The sequence below is a fragment of the Gorilla gorilla genome, chromosome 5 (genome assembly GCF_029281585.2).
Source record: "Gorilla gorilla gorilla isolate KB3781 chromosome 5, NHGRI_mGorGor1-v2.1_pri, whole genome shotgun sequence".
In the NCBI taxonomy this organism is placed as follows: Eukaryota; Metazoa; Chordata; class Mammalia; order Primates; family Hominidae; genus Gorilla; species Gorilla gorilla.
The window spans coordinates 127,709,445-127,722,341 of record NC_073229.2 but is presented as its reverse complement, the minus strand read 5'-3'; the positions used below and the strand labels follow the sequence as shown (position 1 = coordinate 127,722,341).

Here is a 12,897-nt window from a genome sequence, read left to right as displayed (position 1 = left end):
AACTCTTTTTCTGGGGAAACATTCAAGCTGGCTGCAGAAATTTGCGTAAGTAAAGAGGAGCTGAATATTAATAGCCAAGACAATGGGGAAAATGTCTCCAGGACATGTCAGAGACCTTCACAGCAGTCTCTCCCATCACAGGCCTGGAGGCCTAGAAGAGAAAAATGTTTTCATGGGCTGGGCCCAGGACTGTGCTGCTCTGTGCAGCCACAGGACATGATGCCCTATATCCTAGCCACTCTAGCTCCAGCCATGGCTAAAAGGGGCCAAGGTACAGCTCAGGCTGTTGCTTTAGAGGGTGCAAGCCCCAAGCCTTGGTGGCTTGGTGGTATTGGGCCTGCAGTGTGCAGAAGGCAAGAGTTGAGGTTTGGGAACCTCTGCCTAGATTTCAGAGGATGTATAGAAATGTCTGGATGTCCAGGCAGAAGTCTGCTGCATGGGAGGAGCACTCATGAAGAACTTCTACTAGGGCAGTGCAGAGGGGGAAAGTGGGGTTGGATCCCCCACACAGAGTCCCCTCTGGGGCACTGCCTAGTGGAGCTGTGAGAAGAGGGTCACCATCCTCCAGATCCCAGAATGGTAGATCCACCAACAGCTTGCACTGTGCACCTGGAACAGCTGCAAGGACTCAGCACCAGCTTGTGAAAGCAGCTGCGGTGGCTGTTCCTTACAAAGCCACAGTGGCAGAGCTGCTCAAGGCCTTAGGAGCCCACCCCTTGCATCAGTGTAGCCTGAATGTGAGACAAGGAGTTAAAGGAGATTATTTTGGAGCTTTAAGATTTAACGACTGCGCTGTAGCCCCCTTTGTTGTGGCCGATTTCTCCCATTTGGAATGGGAGCATTTACCCAATTCCTGTGTGCCCATTGTATCTTGGAAGTAACTGTCATTTGCTATGTCTCAGATGAGACTTTGACTTTGGACATTTTAGTTAATGCAGGAATGAGATAAGATTTTGGGGGCTGTTGGGAAGGCATGACTGTGTTTTGTAATGTGAGAAGGACATGAGATTTGGGAGGGGATGGGGTGGAATAATATAGATTTCTCTGTGTTCCTACTCAAATTCTATGTCAAACTGTTATCCGCACATGTTGAAGGAGGGGCTTAGTGGGAGGTAATTAAGTCATGGATGTGGACTTCCCCCTTACTGTTCTCATGATAGAGTTCTCATGAGATCTGGTTGTTTGAAAGTGTGTAGCATGTCCTCCTTCACTCTCTCTGTCTCCCGTCTCCATGTGAAGAAGGTGCTTGCTTCTTCTTCGCCCTTCTGCCATAGCTGTAACTTTCCTGAGGCCTCTCCAACCATGCTTCCTGTTAAACCTGCAGTACTGTGAATTATTAAACTTATTTTATTCATAAATTACTCAGTTTCAGGTAGTTATTTATGGAAGTGTGAGAAAGGACAATACACCCACCCACCCACACACACACACATATATTTTGAGATGAGGTCTCACTCTGTTGCTCAGGCTGGAGTGCACTGCAGCCTCAACCTTCCAAGCTCAAGTGATCCTCGTGTCTCAGCCTCCTGAGTATCTAGGACTACAGGTGTGTGCTACCACACCAGGCTTATTTTTTTAAAATTATTTTTGGTAGAGATGGGGTCTTGCTATGCTTTCCAGGCTTACCTCAAACTCTGTAAAGCATATTTTAATACAATGTTTTATTTTATTCAGCATAAGCAGACTCAATACTTTCTTGTCTTTTTCTTTTTCTGCTCACTTTTGGTTTTTCTCATGCAGAATTCCAGTTGCCACCTTCAACACATCCTTCAATACAATCCATTTACTATAATTCCTCTTTTGGAAATCAATCTTTATCTGTTAGTTACCACTTTACAATGAAAATATTCAATTCTCATCTTAACTCTTCCCGGAATAAAACTCTTTCACTTTGTGAAACATAGTCTTTTTTTTAATATATTTTTTGGTACACATGCTCTTTCATACTTGTTACTTAAGTCTATTTTGCTTTGGTTTTGTTCACTTTCTACTTATTTTTTCGTGTGTGTAAGTAGGACTTAATTAATGAATCACATGTGAAATCTTTTTTAATTATTTATTTATTTATTTTGAGATGGAGTCTTGCTCTATTGCCCAGGTTGGAGTTCAATGGCATGATCTCGGCTCACTGCAACCTCTGCTTCTTGGGTTCAAGTGATTCTCATGCCTCAGCCTCCCAAGTAGCTGGAATTACAGGCATGTGCCACCATACCCAGCTAATTTTTGTATTTTTAGTAGAGACATGGTTTCACCATGTTGCCCAAGCTGGTCTGGAACCTCTGATCTCAGGTGATCCGCCCACCTCAGCCTCCCAAAATGCTGGAATTATAGGCATGAGCCACTATGCCTGGCCTGAAATGCTTTAAAAATATAACTTCTTCAATATGGTTTCTGGAGACTTTGATTTAATAATACTAATGTTCAAATCAGTTATCTATATTTAAAAAATTCAAGACTGATGTTGCCCAGGGAGGATTGAGAAACTCTAATCAAATAAAACCAATTGCACATGTACTTCTACCCTCAACATGCTCTTTTATGCCTAAAGCTTTGTTCATCCTGTTTCTTTTACCTGTAATTTCTCAAATATGACACCTTTTTGTATATTTACCTAGACTTTGGTGTAGTGCCAGGATGTTTATGTAGGTCTAGAAAGTCTCAACTCCATGATTTGATACCAGCCCTTTGGTTTGTAAATCCTCAGAGTTTTTTAACCAGAAGCCAAAGGGCAAATGTCTTATGCTAGAATATGTATGATTTCTAATTATTCAGATTAGGAGCCTATATTTATTATGTTTTTTAAAAAATGTTAGTGAGAATAAATGTTATATTTTTGTTAAATAAAAAATGTTAATGCTTTTACATAGGCATGCACTTGGTGTATGTTGATTTTTGATGTCATTATATAGCTATGCCATTTGTATCTAATTTGTACTGGCTTAGAATTACATTAAATATATTTACATTGGTGTTTCCAGTTAAAAAATGAATTATTTCCTTTTGATATCACTGTTTAATTTTTTAATCAAAGCATGGGGTATGTACTGCAACTCTAATATAAATCTTTAGTACATGTAGCTATTATCACATTATAACTCAAGATGTGTGCCTTGAGAATTTTTTTATGATTCATTTATAATTAATGCTTGAAACATTTCTCATATAATGACGATTTAACTTTTTAAGATATTGAAATCAGTCAATATAATTTTACCTCATAATACTCAACTAGTTCTATGAAAATGCAAATTAAAGAGCAAAGTATTAGGCAAATTGAATTTGCATGCATATGGTGTATATACATAAAATGATTCAGAATATTGGATATCATTACCCAATGATTACACTCATAGACCATAATAAGGAACAAGAGGAATTTGCCACATAAAAGACATTAACGGAATGGAAATTTTTACAGGCATACAATTTATATCCTAAGCCCTAACATGGCCCTGAATGCCAAAATTGATATAGCTAAGAAAATAAAGGCAAAGGAAACATTTCTTTCAGCATCTGAAGAATATCTCTATAGGGAATAAATTTAATGAGGTTGGATATTATCTAGATTTCTTCAAAAGTACTATTTTTTTTCGTGCTTAAACATTGGGATATCTTACCAAGTAATTCAGAAGTTAAGAACACATTTTAGAAATTAGATAGCTGAGGTTTGAATTGTGGATTTACTATTTCCAAATTATATTACCTTGCATGCGTTTCTTAAGCTTAGTCTTTGCTTTTCTTACCCAATATAAACCATAAATCACTTATCTCATGGGAATATTTTCAGTATTAAATATTATAATCATAAATATATTAATATAATGTCTGCATATATATTATGTGTGTATATATATTTAATGAGTGTTCAGTTTGCATTACCCCTTAGTTTTTCAATAGAAACAAACAGAAACTCAGTCCTATCCCTTTTCAGATGCTTTATAAAACAATGAATTACCACCATAAAGATAAATGGCAAATTGGTTTATTTTGCATGTGATAATTCGTTGAGTTCTTGAAATTAAATGTAAGTGAGATTTTCTGTCACTATAATCTTTCAATTTAATATGTACATGCATATGTATTTGTATATGTGGTTGAATCACATATATGGTTTTTCACATTTAATGTGTTCATTGGAATGGAAGCTGAGGTAGGAGACTGAGAAATCGTAGTAGGAAGAAGAATTAGATGTTAGATATGAATATGAAAGTGGTTATAGAGCGAGATGGTTTGAGCAAACATTGGGATTTAGGTTTCAGTCATATTGTTACTGTTTCTACAGTAACAAAATTTTGATGAAATTCTGTGATACTATGATACTAGCTAAATGCAAACTAACTTTATATTTCCCACAAAGCGCTTTATTTTTAACCATCTAAGTAGGGATATTGAGGAGGTAGGGAGATATAAGACTGAAGTAGAAATGAGAGGCCCTGGCTAGATATTCAAATAATTTAAAGTCTTACCCTTCAAATATATGGGATAATATTTAAAAAGCACAAACCATGGGAGTGAGGATGACAGAACAAGTCAAGCCCTGAGCACCAAGACCTCTCACACTGTGGTCACACTAAGATGAACCGACAAAAGAGATTGAGAATAAATAACATTAGGAGAAAAAGCAGAAAAGTATGATATCCGGAAAGTCAAGTGAAGAAAGAAGAACGGGAAGAAGTGGTCAAATATGCTATGTGCTGCTGAGAGCATTAGGACAAATACCTAATGCATTCAGGGCTTAAAACCTAGATGACGGGTTGATAGGTGCGGCAAACCACCATGGCACATGTATAGCTATGTAACAAACCTACATGTTCAGCATATGTATCCCAGAACTTAAAGTAAAAAAAAAAAAAAAAAAGAAAAAAAAGAAACAGAAAAGCCTAATTAATGTGGTTTAAAGAGAAAACAGGAGAAGAGTTAAATTCAGTAATACAGAAACCATTGTTGAAGTATGTAAGATAAAAGACATAAATTTGAGTGCAGCTGGAAGGGGATGTGGCAGCTAAAATCTCTGTGTGATTTTCTTGCTGTTGCTTTGTATTTTGTTGGTTTGTTTTGCAGTTGATAGAAATGATGCAGCAGAAAAAGAAAAATGGATGAGTTGGGGTAATGAAAGAGGATGGCTTGAGCTATGTTTTTTCAATAGATAATAAGATGTAAGATCTATTGCACAACTGAAAGTGTTGGCCTTAAAGATGGGCATGGACAATTAATCTATATACTACAGCAGTATTCCAAGAAATAACAGAGAATATCTTTCTAGAATCTGACAAATGCCTAGATACAGTGGAGGTAGATAATTAACATTCTTTTCTTTTTAATTTGTTTCTGTAATTTTTATTTTTTTGTAGAGAGGGGCTCTCACTATATTGCCTAGGCTGGTCTTGAACTCCTGGCATCAAGAGATCCTGGCATCCCAGAAACTGGGATTACAGGCATGAGCCACCATGCCCAACCTAATATCCTTTTTAAGATGATCTCAATGTTCTAATTAGATTAAGAATCAAAGTCATCACCTGAGAATCAGAATAAGCTGGAAGGTTTTGTCTGAGGACAGAAGAAAATGTTTTATATAATAGTCTAGAACAAGAGTCAGCCAACTATAGGCCCTAGCCATATCCAGGCTGTTGCCTATTTTTGTAAATGAAGTTTTATTGGCACACAGCCATTCCCCTTCTTTGTATATTGTCTATGGCTGAGTATAGTTGTCATGACACAGAATATATGGCATATGAAAATATTCACTATCTGGTCCTTTACAGAAAAAGTTTGCTGACCCCTGGTCTAAAAACCTAAATAGAGAATGAACCAAAGTAATCAACAACAAGGTTTTTCTTGAATTCAAAGTGAGTATGGTGTGCACATTTGCAAATTTTTCTCTAAAATCATCTCTCTTTACAAGCAAATGTACCTAATAAAGGGAAAATTGAATTCAGCCAGAATTACATTTCTGCAAAATAAGTACAGTAAAGAAGGAGAAAGACAAGGAGGAACCAAATGATTCACCATGTTAATACTCCATATGTGTTACGTGAGAGCATACATTTGGTAGTAATTCGTCAATATGTACATATACTGTTTGTATGTTCCAGTTGTAGTTCAGAAAGAAGTTAAAAATGACTAAACGTGGAGTTTAAACTGGCAAAAGAGGGCAAGGAAGAAATCACAGTGATAAGAGACTGTATGATCAATAGGTCTAGGACACAGCTGGGTTGAAATTGATTGTGTACTAAAAGAAATGTGTTGGGAAGATAGGAGGTGGAAGATAGTGTGTGTTTAGTTTTCTAAGGCTGCCAAAATAAACTACTGCAGACTGGATGGCTAAAACACCAGAAATTTATTTCCTCACAGTTATCCAGGGTAGCAGTCCAAGATCAAGTTGTCAGCAGTGTTGGTTTCATTGAGACCTCTCTCCTTCACTTGTGGATGGCTGAATTTCTCCCTCTGTTGTCACAGATCTTTCCACTGTGCACACGTCTGTGTTTAAATCTCCTCTTTTTAAAAGTACACCAGTCATGATGAATTAAGACCCACCCATAAGACTTCATTTTACCTTAGTTACCTTTGTAGAGGTCCTGTCTCCAAATACAGTCACATACATATGAGTTTGGAGGGTGGAGAGGATACAGTTCAGCCCACAACAATGCAAGATGCTTACAATTAATATTGGAGGAAAATTACTAAATAATAGCCAGGTGTAGGGCATAACTATGAAAGAAAATAGCTGAAGTAGTGTGCAGAGCAAGATTGTTGAAAAAGAAGGGTTCAAGGAATGATTCTCTTTGTACATAATGAAATCACTGATAATTAATACAAGGGCTGTATTGGAGGAAGTGACAGTAAAAAGGAAGCCAACACACAATTAGGAATGATCCGTGGGTGTAGAAGAAAGTACCAAATATAGTATTATGAACCAGTGAGGTGTAGTGATATGGACCATGCAATTTAATGTTGTTTGTGATAGAAAGGAAATAAAGAATAGCCTGAAAGCAACAAGGGAAAGCAAAGAGGACACTTAAACCCCAACTCCAGGACCATTAATATATGAACTGTTGTTGAAAAATGGGCCACCAATTGAGAAGACTATGGTGGGAAGATTCAGGGAAGAGTCGTTAGCCAAAGATTATGGGGAGAGTCAGAGAAGTGGTTGAAGATTTCATGCTGTTAAGAGATTGTGGAAGTACTATAGTAATATTGTAATATTATATGTGTGTACATACACACATATAATCAATTTGTATGTGTCAGCCAGAAAGGACACCTTCCCTAAAATCTTGCGTGTATCCCTTTTGTAATTAAATAATATATAGTTACATAGCTTCAAGAAGAATATCAACCATTGTGTAGTTTTACAGCTCCAGAAAATATTGAGGTAAGTTGACATATATTGACATTTTTCTATGAAAGTCTGTCATGGCTTTTTATGTCTTCTCACTCTTCCCCTTATGCTCCTATTACTTCCCATGCATGCCAACCCCCTCCTAATATGCTATCAATTGTAGATTACCTCTTCACTTTTGAAATTTCAGGGGAAAAAAAAAAGACAGTTAAAAATGAAGAAAAAATGACTATATCTTAAAATGTAAACAAATTCCAAAGAAATTCAGAACTGACCTGGGCCTTCTCATAAGAAGTAAAGTTCAAAATTGTGGCAGCATATCTCATTTTGTCAAGTACTTTAACTTTTTCTTCTCTTTATTGCGCCATTTTCATATCTTGGTTGGTTGAGTTTGCTATTTGACCCGTGGGTCCTACTGAACCAAAATCAATAAATTCATAAATTAATAAAAGTGTTCTGAAAATAGCATGAGTAAAGTGAAATAGCTCATTTAAAATCAAAGCCAACTATTCCTTGTACAATTTGTATAAAACACAGTAAAAAAGAGAAAAACAGAAATGAATCAAAGGAGAAAATTCAAAATTATTAAAAATTATAATTCATATTTCAGTTAAAATTTTCCTCAGGCAACAATATGGATAATATATCCATATCACATCTCTTCATAGAGGCTTTTAAGGCTATAAACTATATCTTATATAAAATTATTTTATTTGAGAAGACCAAGAATATTTTCCTTTTCATTCTAATATCCTCCATCATAAAAAATGTTTATAATAGAAAATATATGTTTTAAAATTAAAATTGATAATGCATTTTAAGAGTACAATCCGTAACTTTTTAGAATTTATTTTAAAACACAATTATTTGACATGCAATAAGGAGAAATTGGGTAAAGGCCACAAGATACAAATTCTCAACACAATTTTAACTTCATGAATAAATAAAGTAACTTCATTTACAAATGACATTGTACCTTTCAACTTAGTAACTAGCACTCTAGAATTATTTTGCCCTTTGTTTATTCTCTTCACATGAATCACATGAAACTCAAATTTGCTCAATCACATGAAATTCAATTTTTGCTCAATTTTCTTCTGTTTTCATGTCTTAACACAGAAGCAGGCAGCCTTGTGAAAGTGTAGATGTTCTCAGAATAATCATGTTCCAGAGATGTAGAGAATGGAGAATCTCAGTGGATTTGAAACATAGTCTAAAATTGGATCCGAAATTTTTTCACACATTTTAGTCCCCTGAAGTAGAAGCTTAAAGGATTGAGAATAAATCCACTTGTCTGCTATCCTATTAAAATGGCAGCATTCCTGCTGTGCTAAAATAGATAGTATGCTTTGCTAAGCTGAAAAACTAATTCTGTTTGTTTTGTTTTAAGAAAAGCACTTGAAGTCAGGATATAGTGCTCTACTTTTGATACACACGAAAATAGCATATTGCAATTAGAAGATAAAAATGTAAACAATAATTAATGGGTTTTGGTGTAAACCATATCGTATATTTCATTTATTTTTTTTCTGTTTCTTGCACAAGATGTATCTGATTCATGTCTACTCTTATGTTTAGTTTCTCAATTTTATTTTTTTCTCCTCTTGAATTTTTTTTCTAGTTTTGGATGAATTTTAGCAAAAATTATAACACCTTTACTTTTAGTTTTGCCAAAATATGTTAAAATTTAAAACTATGTATATCTGCATGCATAACTCTATCAAACTTTTTTCTGTCCTTAAGTCATCAGAAAATTATTAACCATATATATAACTAACATATGTATTTTCATGAGCAGCTCCACCCATCACCTTCCCATAATGTCTGCCTCCTGCCTCCTAGATCCATTTATTCTTCCCAGTGATTTACTGTCTCTCAAAAGAAATGTCTGCATTTCTCATCTTCCCTCTCCCCTCTGGAAAAAAAGCACATAATCTTCTGTACCTCACTGGGTAATTGAATAATCACTCTGTGATTTTCTCTCTGCACATCAATAAATTTGTGTCTTTTCTCCTATTAATCAGCTTTTCGTCAGTTGAGTTTTAAGAAAACCTTCAGAGTATAAAGGGGAAGTGTTCACTTAAAACACAAGAAATATCCACTTAAAATGATTTCAAACACATTTGGAACCATAAAAATGTTATTATTAGGAAAACCTAAAAGACATAAAATCATGCAGTTCAATCATATGTCTAATACTTGGTATTACTAGTGTTTACATGTTACTGACAGCAAATCCACAAGGGTCTGCAGCAACCTCAATTCTTCCCCCTTTAGAAGAAAGATCTATATATGTTATAAAGATCTGCTTGCCCTTTTTATTTCCTTAAGAGCTTTGACATGTGAGTATTCTTAAATAATATCTAAATAGAGGATGTTTACAAAAAATCTATTTATCAATAAACTTTCAGCTATTTAGAGAGATTTTTCTCTGCCAATCAAAATAGATGGGTAGAATGAAGGCTGTGTTAACAGAAACACAGCATGCTTAATTCCTTTGCCTTGACTCTTTCTGGCCATGATTTTTACTCAGTTTACATAATAAGTTGTATAATTTATGCTGCTATAACCATTTGTCAGCCTTTTACAAGTGCATATATTTTGTCTTTTCCATTAATGCATGTAATTGAAGACAGTCTATGCGTTACTTTTTGTACCACAGAGGCATTCAATAAATAAAGCTGACTCTACATTTACATTTACATTTTAAACTTGCCTCTTAAAATAACTTCTAAATTATTTTCATTGTTAAAATTTATAATAATACCTCTTAGGTAATTACAAAATCTGAAGTTATCTGATAAGTAAAACCATGACCACGAAGGAGAGTATGCTGAGGAAAAGTCTTTCCTCTGCATTACTCTCAACTATTACTAATACTGCTAATGAAGATATTTTATACCAATTAAAAATAATTTTAAACAAAACTGTGGTACTTAGAAGAAAAAAGATAATGCTTTTCTGAGACAAATCTGACTGTAGGAGTGCCTCTGGATACTGTATATTATAGTAGGTAGCTAGCTAGGCATGAGCAAGGCAGGAGAGAGTTCCTCTCACCTCACCAGCAGTGTCAGGCAACCATCAGGTGATGGTCTGGCAGTAGTTAACTGTCTCTCTAAAATAATAGTGGGTCACAGCCAGCTAGGGAAAGGTAGTCTTACTATAAATAGAAAAAAATGAGACTGGTAATCAGCAGCTTCTCAAAAAGATCTCAGGAATGAGTGAATGGGCTCACACATGCACACTAAAAGGCAAAATGGCTGAATTTAAATGGTGTATGACCTAGGGACATCAGCTGGTAAGGAAGAATGCCTCAAGTGAGTATTCGTACAACTCTAGTAAACACGCTGCACGTGCTCTCCTCCCAAGTGCTAACAGGCCATTGAGCATGCAGACAGCCCACCCCAAGGGAAGAATCAGGGGAAAAGGAACACAAGACCCCGGAAGTATGCCAACATACAAAACTCCATGTCAAAAGGTCAAACCATGCAGTTGCCTTTCAAGTCACCCGCTTCGCCCTCTTCCAAGTGTACTTTATTTTCTTTTCATTCCTCTCTAAAGCTTTTTCACAAACTTTCACTCCTGCTCCTATACTTACCTTGGTCTCTTCTTCTGCCATATAACCCTCAGTCATATCCCTCAGTCATATTCTTTCTTCTAAAGGGGGAAGAATTGAGGTTGCTGCAGACCGTTGTGGATTTGCTGTCAGTAACATGTAAACACTAGTAATACCAAGTATTAGACATACGATTGAACTGCATGATTTTATGTCTTTTAGGTTTTCCTAATAATAACATTTTTATGGTTCCAAATGTGTTTGAAATCATTTTAAGTGGATATTTCTTGTGTTTTAAGTGAACACTTCCCCTTTATACTCTGAAGGTTTTCTTAAAACTCAACTGACGAAAAGCTGATTAATAGGAGAAAAGACACAAATTTATTGATGTGCAGAGAGAAAATCACAGAGTGATTATTCAATTACCCGGTGAGGTACAGAAGATTATGTGCTTTTGTCCAGAGGGGAGAGGGAAGATGAGAAATGCAGACATTTCTTTTGAGAGACAGTAAATCACTGGGAAGAATAAATGGATCTAGGAGGCAGGAGGCAGACATTATGGGAAGGTGATGGGTGCAGCTGCTCATGAAAAAAGATTGTTTTATTATAAAGATAAAATCCCCCAGGTAATCATGTGGAGCTGCCCTTGGAAGAACAGGTAAAAGGTCTATCTCGGCATGGTGACAGACCACTGGTCTCTTCTCTTTTCTGGGGATTGATCTTTCCTGGTTATTTGGTGAGATTCCTAGGGAGGGAGAGTTAAGACAATCGCATTTAAGCTTTCTTAGTCAGATAAGAAAACTCCAGAGAGAGTCCCTACTGACGCTTTTGGAAAGAGGATCAGAAAAACAGAGGGAAGAGGGAAAAATCAGAGAGAAACCATGGTTCTGAGACTTATTTCTGAGGCCTTTCTATTTTCAAAGCACTTAGCACGCTGAAGCGCCATATTCTGGGGAAAAGTTTTCTGTAGCCCTGTAATTCGTATCTATAGAATCTGATACCTATAGGGATTTATCATAACTGCTTGTTTTCCAGTGTTTCTGGAACCTAAGTAATACTCACAACCCAAATGTCAATCTTACAATATGTTTATGACACATAGTGTATAAATAATGTACACAATATGTTATCTATAAAATCATTTAAATTTTACAAATATAGTACAAATATTGAAAAGTCTTCTCTGAACTAATGACTTCTCTTGGGTCATGTAAAAAATATTTTATTAGCAATTCTTTTTATGTTTAGATATTTTTGTGAACCCTGCAACCTGAGTCAATTATATAAATAGCAGTAATTTCTTGGGTATGGAAACTTCTGAACATAGGTAAATGTAGGTAAACGTAGTCACGCCAGAAATCAACTATATGTCATATTCACTTATTCTATGTCATCCAAATACTTCATTCAAGAGTCAGAAAGGATACAATTATTCCATATAGTTAAACTTAAGTGAAGGAAAGTTATAGCCACCTGAGAGATAATGTCTCCTCACTTCTGACCCCACCAACTGAAAATGTATCTCCAAGAGTAAACAGACATAAATTATAGTTGGTACACAGCAGAGGCACCTGACAACTATAACTGAAGCATACCCTGAGAATGACCCTATGGTCTAAGAAGAATGTGTGTTTGGAGTCCTGAGCTAAGGGATCCAGGAGTAGACAACCCAGAGTTTCACTCCTTGTCTATGAAGGACATCTGAATCCCCAGCCATTCCCTTGGAATGCAGGCCATACAAGGGATCCAGGCCCTTTGTTTTGCGTTAAATGGAGATTGCTAGGTGAAAGTTGCTAGGTGGAGGGTGCTAAGTGAAATTGCTATATAAACTGCATGTGTTTTACAAATGGTGGTGGTTCTCTGGTCCAGTCTGCTCCTCCTGGATTGTCCCTGTATGTAAGTTCCTTCAATAAATCCTATGTCTCTTTTGCTATCTCCAGTTTCCTTTTTCAGCCTCTACGGCACACTGTCATCCTTAGAGGAGTCAATAGGGGTCTGGCAC

General features: G+C 36.1%; 1 long non-coding RNA gene across 1 annotated transcript; it reads right to left on the bottom strand.

The window, feature by feature from the left end:
• Positions 1 to 965: 965 nt before the first annotated feature.
• LOC129534046 (uncharacterized) lies at positions 966 to 12,564 on the bottom strand. The gene is made up of 3 exons (XR_008680458.2): positions 12,369 to 12,564; positions 7,615 to 7,751; positions 966 to 1,326 (listed from the first exon to the last, which is right to left on the bottom strand). It is a non-coding gene; the product is annotated as an uncharacterized lncRNA (long non-coding RNA).
• Positions 12,565 to 12,897: the final 333 nt, after the last annotated feature.